Source organism: Salvia splendens, chromosome 18 (genome assembly GCF_004379255.2).
Source record: "Salvia splendens isolate huo1 chromosome 18, SspV2, whole genome shotgun sequence".
Taxonomy (NCBI): domain Eukaryota; kingdom Viridiplantae; phylum Streptophyta; class Magnoliopsida; order Lamiales; family Lamiaceae; genus Salvia; species Salvia splendens.
Genome location: NC_056049.1, coordinates 20461519 through 20480227, shown reverse-complemented (window position 1 = coordinate 20480227; position 18709 = coordinate 20461519). Strand labels below are relative to the sequence as shown.

Below are 18709 nucleotides of genomic sequence, written 5' to 3'. Positions count from 1 at the left end.
GGTCTTGTATCCTCTTTAGAAGCTTTGACACACAATCGTGGGCTTGTTGCAGCTCGTTTCAGACGAACTGCTTGTTTAAGCTGAATTGTGGTCTTGTATCCTCTTTAGAAGCTTTGACGCACAATCGTGGGCTTGTTGCAGCTCGTTTCGGACGAACCGCTTGTTTAAGCTGAATTGTGGTCTTGTATCCTCTTTAGAAGCTTTGACACACAATCGTGGGCTTGTTGCAGCTCGTTTCAGACGAACTGCTTGTTTAAGCTGAATTGTGGTCTTGTATCCTCTTTAGAAGCTTTGACGCACAATCGTGGGCTTGTTGCAGCTCGTTTCGGACGAACCGCTTGTTTAAGCTGAATTGTGGTCTTGTATCTTCTGTAGAAGCTTTGACTCACAATCGTTTAGCTTGTATATGTTCTAAGAAGGGGATCAGCCTTCGAAGAACAAGATACCTCAGTAACATTTGTAAGAGACGACACGCACATAGACAGACAAGACGCATATAGACAAATAAAAAGCACATAGAGACGAACAAAAACCAAGCAAACCAAAGAAAGCACATTGACCGGACTGTCTCTTACAAATGGAACTTTTTGAGGTTGGAAACGTACCATGTTCGGGGTACTTGTGCTCTTGACACGTGAGTCAATTTGTAAGACCCTTTGCCGAGGACTTCTGACACCCGATATGGAACTTCCCATGTGGGTTCGAGTTCGCCCAGCTTTTCTGCTCGGCTTACTTCGTTGTTTCTCAAGATGAGATCTCCCACTTGAAATTGCAGCTTTTTTTTACCCTTTGGTTATAATACCGGGCTACTTGCTCCTTGTACTTGGCTGCTTTTATGCAGGCCAATTCTCTTCTTTCTTCGGCCAGATGTAGTTCGGCTCTTAGTCCGTCACCATTCATTTCTGAGGAGAAATTGAGTTCGGGGACTGGATATGCCGATCTCAACCGGAATCACGGCTTCAGTGCCGTACACCATCGAGTTCGGCTCCGGTGTGACTTCGGTCATTTCGCCGGCCTCTGATTCCGGCTGCTGTGATGGCTATGCTTGATGGTGCCGAACTGATTGCTCGGCACTTTTAAGCGCAATCTGCGAACACACTTGCTCTTTTTCGATCACCTCGGATGACCGCTATCTCTCCTTTAGTGGAGAAGGTGTTCGGCGAGGATGCCTCTGATCGCTATGACCGGGCTTCTTTTGTCTTCTCTAGATGAGCTGTCTAAAGACCGTTTTCGACGGTCTGCCTCATCGGCACGAGAAAACTTGTCCGCAATGTCCCACATCTCTTGAGCTGTTTGCGGACCGCACTCCACGAGCTTTCTGTAGAGAGCTCCGGGCAGGATTCCATTTTGGAATGCCGAAATGACAAGTAGATCATTGAGATTATCTACCTGTAGGCATTCCTTATGGAATCTCGTCAGGAAGTCGCTGATCTTTTCGTCGCGACCTTGACGTATAGAAAGCAGCTGAGCCGAAGTATTTCGGGCTTCCGCTTTCTGAAAGAACCTCCTGTGGAAAGCATCCATCAGATCTCGGTAGGATCTAATGCTGCCTTGAGGAAGGCTGTCGAACCACCTTCTGGCGTTCCCGATGAGCAGCTCGGGGAACAGCTTGCACATATGGACCTCATTGAGACCTTGGTTCGCCATATTATACTGATAGCGTCCCAGGAAGTCATGAGGATCCACGAGTCCGTCATAGGTTATCGACGGAGTTCGGTAGTTCTGTGGAAGGGGAGTTCGGGTAATATCGTCCGAGAACGGAGTCCTCAATGCTCCGTACATGGCGAACCCGACATTTCTTCGGTATGGAGGAGATGGAGTTCTCCTGTGATTCCGGTACCGAGGATTCTTTCTTCTGGAAGACATGACACTACTGCGGTAGTGACTGTCTCGTATGGAGGGAGAGGGAGAATCCGCCGTTTTTGTCCCCGGCTGCTTTTGGCTTTTTTGCAGGAAGGTTAAGAATTCCTCCTGCTTTTCCGCCAAAAACAGCTTGACAGCCTCGTTCAAATCGGGCTGCTGGGAAGACTCGGTGTGACGGCTTTTGGAGCGGCTTGTTCCTCCACCATGAGAACTGGTGGTGGATTTATCCCTAGGCTGTTTTCCCGACCTATGGGATGGATTGGCTTCCTCCTGGTTCTCACGGGCAGGAATACGGGTACTCTGCGATCTGGTATGCATTTTTTGGGTTGAAAAAATGGTCAAAAATTCGCTTTATCACAAATTTGGTTCTCTGTTTCCCACAGACGGCGCCAGTGATGATTCCGCGAATTTTTGATGATGATAAATGCTCGTAAAAATAAATTACGACACAGAGAATTTTACGTGGTTCGATTTACTGAGGTAAATCTACGTCCACGGGGAGAAATGGGGGCAGGTTTGTATTGCTTGATCTGCGAATTACAGCTTACAACACAGACTTGCTATATGATTATTTCTCTAGAGAGATTCTAACCCTTTTCTATCAGATCTAAGTTCTATTTATACATTGAACTAAGATCGTGGCTTACATCATCACTCTAGGTCGTGGAGGTCGTGTAGGTCATGGCCTAAGATCGTGGCCTGAGTTGACGCCACGTGGTAGTGGGTGTGTTGGAAGTTGTGGAAATCCTGCATGGGTCCACTAACTCCTTGTTCGGTCGAAAACTGAGACCGAACTGCTTTGGTTGCCGATCTGAGAGTAGAGCTTGATGCCGACCTATGAGCAGAGCTTGATTGGTTGGCTTTTGCCGAGCTGTAGGCTGAGGCCGAACTCTTACTGAGACCGAACTGCTTTGGTTGCCGATCTGAGAGTAGAGCTTGATGCCGACCTAAGAGCAGAGCTTGATTGGTTGGCTTTTACCGAGCTGTAGGCTGAGGCCGAACTCTTTGGTAATGCCGAACTCCTCCGAACTCTTTGGTAATGCCAAACTCATACTCTTCCTTGGGCTACGAACTAAACAAACCCAGCAGCAGTGACGACCCATCAGCCCAAAGCCCAAGGAAGAGTATGAGTTTGGCATTACCAAAGAGTTCGGAGGAGTTCGGCATTACCAAAGAGTTCGGCCTCAGCCTACAGCTCGGTAAAAGCCAACCAATCAAGCTCTGCTCTTAGGTCGGCATCAAGCTCTACTCTCAGATCGGCAACCAAAGCAGTTCGGTCTCAGTAAGAGTTCGGCCTCAGCCTACAGCTCGGCAAAAGCCAACCAATCAAGCTCTGCTCATAGGTCGGCATCAAGCTCTACTCTCAGATCGGCAACCAAAGCAGTTCGGTCTCAGTTTTCGACCGAACAAGGAGTTAGTGGACCCATGCAGGATTTCCACAACTTCCAACACACCCACTACCACGTGGCGTCAACTCAGGCCACGATCTTAGGCCATGACCTACACGACCTCCACGACCTAGAGTGATGATGTAAGCCACGATCTTAGTTCAATGTATAAATAGAACTTAGATCTGATAGAAAAGGGTTAGAATCTCTCTAGAGAAATAATCATATAGCAAGTCTGTGTTGTAAGCTGTAATTCGCAGATCAAGCAATACAAACCTGCCCCCATTTCTCCCCGTGGACGTAGATTTACCTCAGTAAATCGAACCACGTAAAATTCTCTGTGTCGTAATTTATTTTTACGAGCATTTATCATCATCAAAAATTCGCGGAATCATCAATATACTTGCTGCCGTATAAGGATTCAAAAAAATTAAGCACTACACGACTTGGGTAGGCCATTGATAATGCAACAACAATTTTCTGTGAGAAAAAAGTAGGCACCCTCACATCTCTCGTTGTCGGTGATGGCACTTGACGGAGAAATCACCCCGTGCATCCTAACTGTGGTGATTACGTCTTAGTTCCATGTTTCTGAGGATCGGAAAATATTCCTCTTTGCAATTTCCCAAGTGTAAAAAAGGACTGAGGCTCACATGTGCGCTATAGGAAGTTGTTTTTTGATCAACAGAAACTTCGTCTAGACTTTCAGGTGATGCTTTTGCTGTCAGGGGCAAAATACATGTGCAGCGACATCATGCAGATAATGATTCCCAAAAAGAGCAGAAAAATTCTTTTTTAGTAATGCATGTTAATGGAATTCCATTTTAATGAAGCGTTTTAGTTGTATTCCGACTCAGGGAGTGACGCATAAGGCCATCCACAACGCTGTCTCTATACCGTCTCTTAAACCGTCTCTTAACTACTATTTGAGCACTATTTGAGGGCCCCACTGTCCTTTTTTCATCCATCTCTTAACTAAGAGACGGAGGCTGCAACGCTCCGTCTCTTAACCGTCTCTATACCGTCTCTTAATTACTATTCATTCAATTTAATTTATAATTTTTTTAAAACCCAATTCAATTTAAACAAACACACTTTATTAAAATTAAAACAATATTACAACTTAACATTAAAAAAGCGAAGACATAATTAAAATTCTAAAAAAATAAAAATGACATAATTTAATATTCTCCGCCAAAGTTTTCCCAAATGTGCTCAATTAGATCCTCTTGGAGTTGGGTGTGGGCGCTAGAGTCGCGTGTCCTTGCCCGAATAGCCAACCGTTCTTGTATAGATGGATGCGCTCCACTTCGCGGCGGACTACTTGCAGTTGAGCTTCCGGGGGATTCGGGGTCGAACCAATTTCCGGCATCGGGTCCTTCGTCTCGGACAATCATATTGTGCAAGATTATGCACGTATACATGATGTCGACCATGCTCTCCATGAACCACGAACGAGCCGGGGCTTTGATGATGTTGAAGCGCGCTTGGAGAACCCCGAACGCCCTCTCCACATCCTTGCGCGCAGCCTCCTGCTTCTGCGCAAAAAGAGCCTGCTTTGGGTTCGCTGGCCTGCCGCACGTCTTCACGAAGGTCGGCCACTTCGGGTAGATGCCGTCGGCGAGATAGTACCCCATTTTATACCGTCGGTTGTTGGCGACGAAGTTGATGGCCGGCGCTTTACCATCCAAAACTTCGGTAAAGAGGTCGGACTGTTGGAGCACGTTTACGTCGTTGTTCGAGCCAGGGACCCCGAAGTACGCGTGCCAGATCCAAAGTCGGTAGTCGGCAACGGCCTCGAGTACAACGGTTGGGTGGGTGCCTTTGTGGCCGCTCGTGTAGGAACCCCTCCAAGCCACCGGGCAATTCTTCCATTGCCAGTGCATGCAATCGACACTGCCAAGCATCCCGGGGAATCCGTGCACTTGTTCGTGCAGGTTGAGGAGGAACTGACAATCCTCCGTGGTTGGCCTCCGGAGAAATTCGTCACTGAAGGCTGCCCGGACGCCTCTGCAGAAGTTGAGCAAGCACAAGCGCCCAGTACTGTCTCCGATGTGCAGGTATTCGTCGAATATGTCGGCCGTTTGTCCAGTCGCAAGCTGCCGGATGGCTGCAGTACATTTCTGCAGCGTCGTGTGGCTGGGACGACCGACCGCGTCGAACCCTTCTCGGAAGAACTCCTCCCTGGCCGCCAAAGTATTCGCTATGTGGAGAAATAGCGGTTTCCGCATGCGGAAACGGCGACGGAAATAGGTATCTCCCCAAATCGGGTTATCGCAGAAGTAGTCGCGTACTAACCGTGCGGCGGCTTCCTCCCGGTTCCGATTGATGTACTTCCGGGAGCGTCGTGGGGGTGTTGCGGCTTCCTCCGCCTCTCGTCGTCGATCTTCTTCGAGTGATTGTTCCATTAATTGGCGCATTTGCTCAAAAGGATCCATTTGTTTGAGTTGATTGAAGATGGAAATTGGAGTGATAGAGAGGATTTGAGAGGAATAGATGTGTGTTTGTGTTTGAAATGAGTATGGAATAGAATTATTTATAGAGTAAAAAAATTAAAAATTTAAAAAATGAAAATAAATATTTAACGGTAATATTACCGTTTGAAAAAAAAAAAAAATTTTTTTATTAAAAATCGATTTAAAAAAAAAAAAAATTAATTATTGCGTCATCAGTGACGACGCCCACTCGCGGGCCAGCGAGTGGGCGTCACGCACGCATGGGGACGTGCCACGTGTCTCGGGCGCGTGGCGAGACAGCTCGTCTCGTGTCTCTCCGAGACGAGCTACGCGACGAGACGGTCGCGAGCTGGAGACGAGATGGCCGCTGCAATGCGTCTCGCGGGGGTCTCGTCTCTCCGAGACGAGACGCGAGCCCGGCGCGAGACGCGTTTGTGATGGCCTAACCATTATGCGTCGTTAATAGAGAGATGCATAACCATCATGCATCTTTATTTAGTGACGCATAAGGGTTATGCGTCATTAAGGAGTGACGCATAAGGGTTATGCGTCTTTTAACGATGCATAATGGTTGTGCGTCATTAACCAAAGACGCATAAGAGTTGTGCGTCTTTTCGATTTTGACACATTAGTGCCTAACAAATCTATCATTCCTACTATATTCCAAAAACTTAAAATTACTCGTCTTGAATTATTAAGAATGAAATATGCATATATAGATTAATTTTCATCGTTGGATTCTAGTCTGATTAACAATAAAAGATAGTATAAAACTTGAACGTTTTAGATTGACAACTTCAATGCGAAAAAATATCAACCAAATTAACTTGCAATCAAAAAAGGACTGATCCGAAATTCAATAAATTGGCTCGTTTGATATTTCTAATAGAATGAGAGATATATCCCACTCGGATAGTGATAAAATGCAAACTCTATTTATTGTACAAACTCCAAACTCTTCAATACAATGTCAACACAACATTAACAGAATGTCAACATAGTATAAAAGTTCAAGATTTTGATGTCAATACCTTGTCAATACAATGTCAACACAACACCTTATACAATATATAGAGTTTGCATGTGACCACATCTCTATCCAACCATATATGTTGTGTAATTAGATTTTATAAATGATAACTAAACGTGCAATTTGTGTTAGTGGGGACCCATAATTGTTTAGGGTTGATATAGGCATGCATTTTGTAAATGAGTGTGGGAGGCCCCCATTAAAATAAATTCCATAAGTGTAGAGAATAGTTTGGTGCAACCCTTAATATTTGAAGATGGCAAATAAGGGTTATGCGTCATTAAAGAGTGACGCATAAGGGTTATGCGTCATTAGGGAGTGACGCATAATGGTTATGCGTCTTTTAACGACGCATAATGGTTGTGCATCATTAATCAAAGACGCATAAGGGTTATGCGTTTCATTAATAACGACGCATAAGCGTTATGTGTCACTCCCTAAGTCGGAATAAATCTACACTCCTTCATTAAAATGGAATTCCATTAGTGTCCTATAACAAAAATAGAAAGAACTCCAAAAAGAGTTGCATGCATTCATTATGTAAGACGAAAGTGGGAAGCACCGGATTTGAAGAAAATTAGATAGAATGTACTACTCACCTGAAGAGTCGGTTTGAAATTGAAAATGTACACAGATACCAGCATTGTCAATAACATGGCCATCGATGTGGAATACACCTGTTTGTAAGGATGACAGATTCCATCCATTAACTTCATGCCATACTAGAAGAAAAAAAAGGAATCCAAGTATTATACTGCCCCCATATTCTCAAGACTAATTGCACCTTAACGATGTTATCTGCATACTTCATCAACCATGATACTAACAGCCCAGTCGAACCAAGATTTAGCACTACCAGCCAAGTTGTTGAACTATATCCATTGAAAAGATGTCGCCACAATGGACCATTCTCGAATCCACTTCTAAAATCATCAGTGGTAAGTTTAGCCATGTTGAACATTGCACCAAATCTGGGAGGGATTTAGCTACATTGCATCAATAAATAAATAGCCTTAACAGGCTCCTAATCCAAGTCAATACACAACAAACGAAGAAATAAAAAATAAATAAGAAACCCTCTTTCCCCTGTTCTCCCAGGAAAAGTCATGGTTGATTCATATATGAAGATGTGGCCAGTTTACTAGGGCAGTTCATATTGAGTAATTATATTGATCTCATGTAAAGTAGAAACACATTAATTAATACCAAAGAAGGAAGCTCACGTGTATAATTGAATATTTTGCCAATATAAGCTGTCATTGTTCTTTTTCATCAAGAATTCTGTGTAAACACCGGCCAATGCAGAGACACAAGCAGATAATGTATCCTTCAATTGGAGACGAGAAAAGCGACTCACAAGAAGTTTCTCCACAACCTTTGACCTGTGTTGACATAAGAATAATGTAACACCCGTACTTTTAAGTACTAAATTAAAGCATGTCATGAAATAATTAATAAAATTTTAATTATGCATGCTATGTTTCTCGTTAATGTGCTTGGGAATGAAGTATGGTATTTATGTGATGATGTGATTTTGAGACGTCCTTTTTATGTAATTGTGGAACTTTAGGAGACGTGTGAATGTCTCCTTAAAGTAATGGTGACGATATTGCTATACTTAGCATAATGAATGAGATGGCTGAGATGGATCTTTTAGAGAACGACGCGCGTGGACCAAGGAACGGTCGAGGAATTTATATTTGGAACAACACCACATATAAATTGTGACGCCAGGCGATTTTTAATCTTTGTGAAGAACAAGATAACGAAATTAAATAAGGTTCCGTGAATTTTAATTATTGAGAGAAATGCGAGAATGCAAAGTATATATATATATATATTTGGGCTTCTCAATTAAATTAGAGACCAAATGTTTATATATAAAAATGGCTTTGGGCCATAACAATTTAAAAGTCTAAACCAATTGATAATATTATACAAACTTGGGCTTACAATCAATTGAGCCCAAAACAGTCCAATTAATTTGGGAGCCCAATTCATTCCAAACAAATGGGAGCAAGCCTAATAATTCTTTTCTTCTTCCTTCTTTCATTCCCCTCTCGGCCGAATGCTTCCGTGGAGACTCTCCACCTCCAACTCTCTTCACCTTCCATCTTCCTCAATTAACTCTACAAAGAAATCAAGAGTCACCCAAGAGTTAAACTTATTTATCTTCCACTACTCTTCTACTTCAACATCTCAAGAAAGAAAAAAAATTGAGAGAGAGGGCCGAGAGATAGAGTGAGAGTCGAAAGAGAATGAAGTAGGATTTGCTACCATTCTTGCTCCTCCACCACCAAGTTCAATCCTTCTTGAGGTATAATCTCTTTTCAATCCCCAAAGCATGAATTTTATATATATATATATATATATATATTTATATCATCTCATAATTCACCTCCCACAAGTAATTCAAACATTTCAACAACTAAAAACCAATCGAACATCGCCTCACTTAATCGAAACCGCGAAAGAACTTAACTTTGTAATAAAAACGTACCTTGCGGGTTGTTTCGGGGCAGTTCGGGTGGAGTGCGGGGCTGACCGGAGTTGTTTCGGGTCAAATCGGAGTGGTTCGGGGCGGTGGCGACAGCAGGGGCTGACTACCGGGGGGGCTGGACCCCGTTGCTAACGGCGGCTGGCGGAAGGGAGGGAGCCGGCGACAGCAGTTGTGCTGTCCGGCGACTCCAGCAGCGACCGGCGACTCCAGCGGCGACGTCAACGCGACGGATCCCTCGGTGGAATTGAGCCGACGATTCCGTGGTGAGATGGAAGACGAAGGAGGAGAATCCTCAATTCCCCGATTTTTGTCGACGGGATTTGGGAGGAGAAAAGAGAGAGAGAAGGATAGAGAGGGAGAGAGGTGTGGAGAGGGTAGAGTAGGACTTGGGCCTTTGTTTGTTTCTAGTTAGTTGGGCCTTTGTTTTTTTATTTGGGCCCTATAATTTAATTCAAAGCTTATTTAAAGTTTGGGCTCTCTTTTATTTTGATGGTGCTTATTAATTAAATAGAAGAGATAAGATGGGGAAATAATTATGTTTTAGGCCGACTACCGGAGGAAAGAATGGGCGTAAGCGGCCGACCGAAGTCGCACGTGACGCCTTGGGCGACCACCGAATAATCGGAAATGCATGAAAACCGAGAAAACAAAATAAAAGACTTTAATTAGAGTGCATGCATTCTAAATGTCTTCGTTATTGAGATTGATGTGTACTTTATGTATTTTGTTCCGAAAAGGTGGTTCGCACGCCCGCTAAAGTCGGAACGAGAAGCTATTTAAGGAAATTTCTAAGCTTTTGAGGTGGGCTTTATTGCTTAAACTCTTTATTTGCAAATGATATGTTTAAGGTGAAATAAGGGTGGTTTAAATATTATGTCATGCCGTACTTTATGTTTTGAATTGCCTATCTGATTGTCTACTAGAATAATGTTCTACTAGACTTTGATGGTTAACGAATTCGGGTCTAACTAGGGTCTAAGCCCTACTTAGGCTAGTGCACTGATGGGGATCGTGAGCCGTCCCTTAGGTCGGCCGGTCCAGTGATCGAGTTTGTGGCCACATTCTCGTTTCACATGATGGTTCAGATATGGTATATGATGGAGGATGACGATGACATTGTCCGCGCGGACACTATTTTATTTAAGGAATGATTTTAGTGTTTCTCGGCCTTTTAAAGTAAAACCCGAGTTTCACTCAATGATGGCTTGATATAATTTTATCGATAAATGTATTTCGGGCATGAGTTCACTGAGTGCATCAAGTACTCGGCCCCTGCATATGTTTTCCCTATGTGCAGGTTGAGCGTGGACGGGAGGCGGAGGATGTTGAGCATTTAACCAAGACCATATTCAATAAATGTTTCAGTTGTTATTGTGTCTTCATACATAGTAGTAGCTAACTCTCAATTGCTTCCGCTACTCTAAGTTTTACGAACTCCTATATTTTTCTATAATTCGTTGGACTATTTTTGTTCGAACTATGTTGCTTCGTGATCTAAAACTATGATTTGATAATGAAGTTTCGACTGCCGATCTACATGTTGTACCCCTTTGATAGTTTTCCCCCTTCTTCCCCGCTTCTTAATTCCCCCATTAGTCGCGACCCACCGTGCTTTCTATCCTTAGGAAGTGCGGTCGTGACAAATAATGACTCAGTTTAAATGAACCATAATGCACATTGGCAAGGACTAGTTATAGTTACACGAAAAGCTATCTGTGCATGTAGCCAATGGTCATCTAGAGAACTCTTCAGTCTAATACGGAATTACAAACCAACACGAATGAGTGAAGGTATCAACATAGGTCAATGTAGCAAACTGCACATTATTGTGAATGAGGTATATGACAGAAGGAATTGGATATAACCGAACACTTCTCCAGTCGGTCGGGACTTTAGGAGAAGTTGACGTCTGACATTCTCTCCACAGCATCATACTAGACACAATGAGCTGCATCCAAACAAATACATGATACTTCACAAATCAACACAGATACAATTATAGAAAGTATTATGATCTTCCAATCTCTTAAATTTCTGTTAAACTTCCTCCCACCAACAACAAGAAAGCATGTCTATGTCAGAATTAGGTAACCAATAAGATCGAAACAAAACTGAACTCATGAAAAAGCAAGACAGATAGTTACATAGATCAGCTCCCTTCAATGCTAACACTTAGGCTTCTTTGACTTAATAAATAGGAAAAACTCGAAAGATGGAGTAAAGTTTGAAGCTAAACAGAAGTAACCATACATTTTGAAGAATGAATGCACTCACCTTAAAAACTTCAGCAAGAAAAGGTACGGTGGCATAGTCATACTTGTAGCCCCCGTTGCTCTGAGATAATGCCGTCAATATTCCCTGTGAAATTCAACCAAAACGAAGGAACCCTCATTCCAAAATCACATTTTGGGGGACAATTATGAAACAGTATATTAGAAATTGACCACTCACCCTTTAAAAGGCCTCATAAGGGGGAGGGTTATCCACACTTATATAGGTGAGCTAGGATCGTTACCAAGTCGATGTGGGACAAGAATTATGAATTTTAATACCCACACTTATATAGGTATTTTAACACGCCCCCTCACGTGTGGAAGGCCTCATAAGGGAAGGCCTCATAAGGGGGATGGTTATCCACACTTATATAGGTAAGCTAGGATCGTTACCGGTAAGTCGATGTAGGACAAGAATTATGAATTATAACACCCACACTTATATGAGGGAGGGTTATCCACACTTATATAGGTGAGCTAGGATCGTTACCGGTAAGTCGATGTGGGACAAGAATTATGAATTTTAACACCCACACTTATATAGGTGAGCTAGGATCGTTACCAAATCGATGTGGGACAAGAATTATGAATTTTAACACGCCCCCTCACGTAGGGAAGACCTCATAAGGGGGAGGGTTATCCACAGTTATATAGGTGAGCTAGGATCGTTACCAAGTCAACGTGGGACCAGAATTATGAATTTTAACACCCACACTTATATATGTATTTTAACACGCCCCCTCACGTGTGGAAGTCGATGTGGGACAAGAATTATGAATTTTAACACCCACACTTATATAGGTATTTTAACACGCCCCCTCACGTGTGGAATGCCTCATAAGGGAAGCCCTCATAAGGGGGAGGGTTATCCACACTTATATAAGTGAGCTAGGATCGTTACCGGTAAGTCGATGTGGGACAAGAATTATGAATTTTAACACCCACACTTATATGGGGGGGGGGGTTATCCACACTTATATAGGTGAGCTAGGATCGTTACCAGTAAGTCGATGTTGGACAAGAATTATGAATTTTAACACCTACACTTATATAGGTGAACTAGGATCATTACCAAGTCGATGTGGGACAAGAATTATGAATTTTAACACGCCCCCTCACGTGTGGGCCGGAATGACACATCAGACTTCCATCACGTGGGAGGGTTATTCACACTTATATAGGTGAGCTAGGATCGTTACCAAGTCGATGTGGGACAAGAATTATGAATTTTAACAGCCCCCTCACGTGTGGGCCTGAATGACACATCGAACTTCCATCACGTGGGAATTTTAACACCCACACTTATATGGGGGAGGGTTATCCACACTTATATAGGTGAGCTAGGATCGTTACCCAGTCGATGTGGGACAAGAATTATGAATTTTAACAGCCCCCTCACGTGTGGGCCGGAATGACACATCGGACTTTCATCACGTGGGTAGGCAAGAGAAGAGATAAAGAGCCGAAATGACAAATCGGACTTCCATCACGTGGGTAGGAATAAAGAGATAAACTCCAGCATCGACTTGGGCCTGCTCTGATAGCATATTAGAAATGGGTCACTCACCCCTTAAAAGACCTCATAAGAGGAGGGTTATCCGTGAAAATCGCGCTTATAGGGTACTTTACGTTTAAAATAACATAAATGTACCCATTTTGTTATCTCTTCCATATATGAGAAAAACGCCACTCACTTTGGCGTGTTTATAAGTGAAGACGCCACACGCACTGACATTTTACAATTTAGAACCGTATGTCGTCGTATTTTATGTAAGTATAGGTAAGTCAAAAAACGCCGACGGGGTTGGCGTGTTACCTAAAACACGCCACAGACGTCTGCGTGTTTTATGCCTAAAAACGCCACAGGCGCAGGCGTGTTTTATGCCTAAAGACGCCTATGGAGTTGGCGTCTCCTACTCAAACACGCCTACCCCGTCGGCTTGTTTGGCTTGAACCAGATATCATTGGGAACTCTCCCACAAGCGCGAACCCTAATCACTTTCCCTCCCCCAAATGCGAAAAACCCTCCCCAAGGCGAAAACTCAGAAACCTTTGCTCGGGTCGACCCGGTGGTGGATTTGAGCGTGGAAATTTCGTTTTGGCTCATTCTTCCAAACATTAGTCTTTCTATTTGGTTAGTATGTCTAATTTTTGACATAATCTTCCAAACATTAGTCTACCAATATTTGATGGTTTGTTATGATAGTATATATTGTAGTGTAATTTATATAATTATTTGATGGATTGTTATGGTATTATATGTTGTAGTGTAATGAATAGAAATATTTTGACAAATTGTTATGGTATTATATGTTGTAGTATATCTAATTTTTTACCAATATTTGATAGATTGTTATGATAGTATATATTGTCATGTACTTAATAGAAATATTTTGACCAATTTTTAGCTCACTCTACATAATGATGAATGTGAAAATAAAACATATTTATTTGTGTTTCACATGATTGCAGATAGTATGACGTGGTGTGTCAATTTATCTTGGGGTGGAAAGATAATTCCCAGACCAGTTATTTCATATGATCCTCCTTTTGCAAAAGGATTCATTATGTTGGATGAAAGTATTTCTTACGATCAGCTTGTGGAAACAATTTGTGAAAGGACGAGGATAAACATATTTGAAAACAAAGTTCAAAGAGTATGGAAACGTAATATATTCTATGGATCTTCAGTCACATTTATAGGTATTCTACTAGAAGAAGTATGCATGCCACTAATGTTTAGTGAGAGTATGGCTACAGAAGGTCAAATTGAATTATATGTTGAGTATTCGGCAATTACTTAACAAAATAGTCATCATCTCATATGTTATGATGTTGGTACGTCTACGAGAGACCAAGAACCATGTTTCGCTGCAACACAAGATTTTGATGTTGGTACGTCTACGAGAGGCCAAGAACCATGTTTCGCTGCAACACAAGATTTTGATTTTGGAGGCGTGCATTTAGGGGACAATGACAATTTTGATGGCGTTTTTATTCAGACTGGTTGCATGAAATTGTAGGCTTTCGTTTTTCCAGCCAATTATCTTACTAATTACCCCGCTTATTCAAACTGTTGTAACCATTCCCACATCAAAAATATACATAAGTATAAAAAGAGGAGTTATAAATTTATCAATATAAAGAGTGCAGCTCAATGAACAAACACGAATTTCAATTGCATCAACAAATACAAATAGTTGGGGTTTAGTTTAATCATCTCGTCGTTTACGCATAAACAGGCCCCATATCCCCTTCCCGATTCTGGAAGTAGGGAGTCTAGAGGGAGGAGTATCTTGAACTACAACATTCTCTAGATCCACCCCAAAAAAATCATCTCGCACAGACGACCGCGGTGGAAAAGCGTGGACATCACTGAGGCCAATATCTTCTCCGGTACCACCGGTTTGGCTGACAGAATGATGACCTCGAACTGCAGATCTAGGTGGAGGTGGATCCAAAAAATCGTCATCGGAGTCATCTACCAACTGAGCATCCATCCTTGAAGATGACGTCTCTCCGCAGGCAGTTTTCTTCTTGGTTCGTCGTTTTCCCTTTTGCCTCACGGGCATGTCCATGTCCAGCGCAGAGCGCTGGGAAGGATGGTAGTCCATCAGCTCAGCCTCCCCAGATATCTGCAGCCCATCTTCAACCATCCTCGAAATGGTTACCAAAGCCGGATGTTCTGTCATATCTTGGCCACTTAGAAAGTGGCGTATGTTGTTAAGTGTCTCCACCTACAATTTTCAAAGTTAATTACATATCATCATATGAATTTAAATAATTAATAGTTTTTTCAATTTACCGCGAAGTTATGAGAAGATGCCGTTTTATGGAAGCCCTCTTCAGCATGCACGCCAGGTTTGGTTAAATACACCACAGTTATTTGGCGAAACCAATTCATATATTCATCGGTTGCAATAGGCTCCATAGTGTATTCCAGATCAGTCCACACCAAGTTGTGCCTATTGTCCCACTCCTGTATATGATGGGCGTGGTAATCAACCAATTCCAACCAGCTTTTCCACGGCGATCCTGTTTTGTAAAATCAGAACTGTGGAACTGGTTGACGAGCGAGACATACGGTTGGACAATCCCAAATTGTCGCAATACTCGTTGTGGCAAGTGTGGCTCAACCATATTCCAGCAAATAAGAGTTGTTATCGACGTCCATATAGGACGACCGTTAACACAACATTCCGGCAAGGTCCGCTGGACATATGGCCTCCAAATAAACTACATGTGAAACAAATTTACTCAAAATAAATTCACTCAAAAACAACAAACAAAAAACAATTTAAGTTATATAAATTACTTGATTGCCGTGCATTCTGGAGAACTGATCTCAGAAGTTCTCAATGCAATGCCCGGGTGCTTTGACATATGACGCCGGCCCATTCCATCTAAAAAATTTAAATTATGAACGAATAACACGGAAATTGATGAAAATTATGCTTAAAAAATGAATTAGTGAACAACTTACGCGAATGCACATGGTGCGTAGTCCCTATGCTCGGGATTTAACATCCTCGGTCTAATATTTGGGATTCTCTCCCAAGCCCACAGATGTAACAAAGTCAAAGCTCCCCCGATATCGGTCCTCCTACCAACGGCAGCTTCACATAAATTGTGGTACAAGCAAGCAAGCGTCGCACCACCCCATCTATAGGTAGAACACCGTTCTACATCCATGAAAAATTGCACGTAGAAGAACGGAATTTTATTTCCTGAGGCGTTCGGGATCATCAGACCACCAAGTAATAGCAGGCAATAAATACGAGTAACATATATGTAGTGGTCGTGATCATCACTCAGCTCAATCCTCAATTGATTTGATAAGCTTGTCTGCTTCGAAACCATTTCTTTCAACTCAGATGCGTCTGGTACAAATCCTTGATAATCCAGACACAGTTGCTTCCAATATCCCACATCCTTCGTGGGGATGTAACCCGTCACAGCTTCTCCGTCAACTTTGAGGCCCCATAAGACCTCCACATCTTCCAATGTCACAGTCGCTTCACCGACTGGAAAGTGAAACGTGTGAGTCTCTGGCCTCCAACGTTCAATCAAAGCGGTGATAAGATGGTGGTCAATGTCCTTTGGTTGACCACACCTCAATATACCGCCGAACCCTATCTGGTCCACTACTGCTAAAACACGGGGATGTATGGGAACATCCCAAATGATTCATTCATATCTTCGGCATCGGACGTCTTCTGATGGAACTCCTGCCCATATATTATTAGAGACGTGTTGTCTCTGAAGATACAATATAGAAGGATCTGCAAGACCACATAAGAGCCGGCGGCGAGAAGTAGAAGATGGTGCCATAATTTACCTACATACCATTCACAATTCAAATTAAACAATAAACAAACCTAAACAATTTCAATAATTAGATACACAAAATGGAACACCAATATCAAATAATGCACAATACACAAATTCACCTACATAACATTGCACAAAATCACCTACACAAAGTTACACAAAATTAATAATAATTCACCTACACGATATTACACAAAACAAACTAAACAATATACATCAACCTAATCAATTTCAATAATTTGTCACTATTGAACCCAAATAATACAATACACTTTAAAACCCATATAAACCAAAATAAGTTGCCCAATTTTTAAGCTAGAACAACATTAGGGTTTAGGTTTTTAATCCAAATTTATACCCTAACTAAACACCAATATCTCAACTATTAATCAACAATAACGTCATTCAAACAATCCAATATGCTAAATAATAATTCAACACAATATTTCAACTCAATTCATAACTCATTACAAACCCCAGCTAACTATCCAACAATTACTCTAATAATGTAAAAGATAAGCATACTAACTGAAAAAAATATACGAATTTGGAGAAGAATAGCACCGATTGATGAATGGAGTGCGAAATCACGGAGAGGAGGGCGAATTCGCGACGAGGGGCACTGCTTTAGATAAATTCGCGAAGTGTGTGGTGTGAGTTTTTCGCGATTTGGTGGAGACGAGGCTGCTATATCAGTCTGTATAAACACGCCACTCATGTTGGCATTTTTCAATTATAAAACGCCATCCGTGACAGCATCTTTATCTAAACACGCCATTTCCTTTGGCGTTTCTAATTTACTAAACACGCCAACCGAAAAGGCGTTTTTTAATTATACACGCTAACCTAGTTGGCGTGTTTTAACTTAACTGTATTTGAAGAAAATACGAGTAAAATACGACGACATTATAAAACGCCAACTATGCTGGCGTCTTTACTTATAGACACGCCAATGCGGATGACGTTTTTCCCATTTATGGAAGAGTTAACAAAATGGGTACATTTTCGTTATTTTAAAGGCAAAGTAGCCTATAAACCCAATTTTCTCAGGGTTATCCACACTTATATAGGTGAGCTAGGATCGTTACCAAGTCGATGTGAGACAAGAATTATGAATTTTAACACAGTACATTCGCATATGAGCAAATTAAGTCTACATTCAAAGTTTGAGCTGTGAGGGAGAGTGAACCTGGGAGCTTCTGAGAATGGTGAGAAATGAAGCGACGATGTACCACTGCATCTTCTTCTCCCTTTACACTATGAAATTGCTCACTTGTACATCACGATTCAGAGCCGATTTGATCTCCAGTGAAGAATTGTGATTGTGCCCCTTTGATTTGAGACTTCCGAAAGAAACCCCTTTATTTTGCATAATTACGAATAAGCGACGATATAATGGAGTAACTCCCTTTTCTTTTTTCAATTTTAAAAATACCCTAGAATTAGAGATGCCACGGTTCCGGAACCGGTGTTACGGTTCCGAACTGCCGGTTTCGGTTTTGGATCGAACCAGACTCGAATTGCGAGGGTGTTTCGCAATTACTGTTCCAAAACCGTTGGTTTCGATTTCGGTTCCGAACGGTGGTTTTTTTACGGTTTTTCACGGTTCTGAACCGCCAGTTTCTAGCTGTTTTTTGCGGTTCTAGCTCAGTTTCATGATTTTTAGGCGGTTTTTCATGGTTTCGATTTGGAACCGCCCTGAACCGACGATTCGGTTGCGGTTGGGTTCTGAAATTTTAGAACCTGAACCGAATCACTGTTCTAAAATCGACAGAACCATAACCTCCGGTTATGTTTCGCTGTTAATCCAGAACGGTAAACCCTGGGCATGTATCTTTACCTAGAATATTATATGGTGTACATAAATG

The 18709-nt window shown here is 42.2% G+C and overlaps 1 pseudogene; it reads right to left on the bottom strand.

Annotated features, from left to right (window-relative positions):
• Window positions 1-3808: 3808 nt before the first annotated feature.
• On the bottom strand, window positions 3809-18081 carry LOC121776883 (annotated as a pseudogene).
• Window positions 18082-18709: the final 628 nt, after the last annotated feature.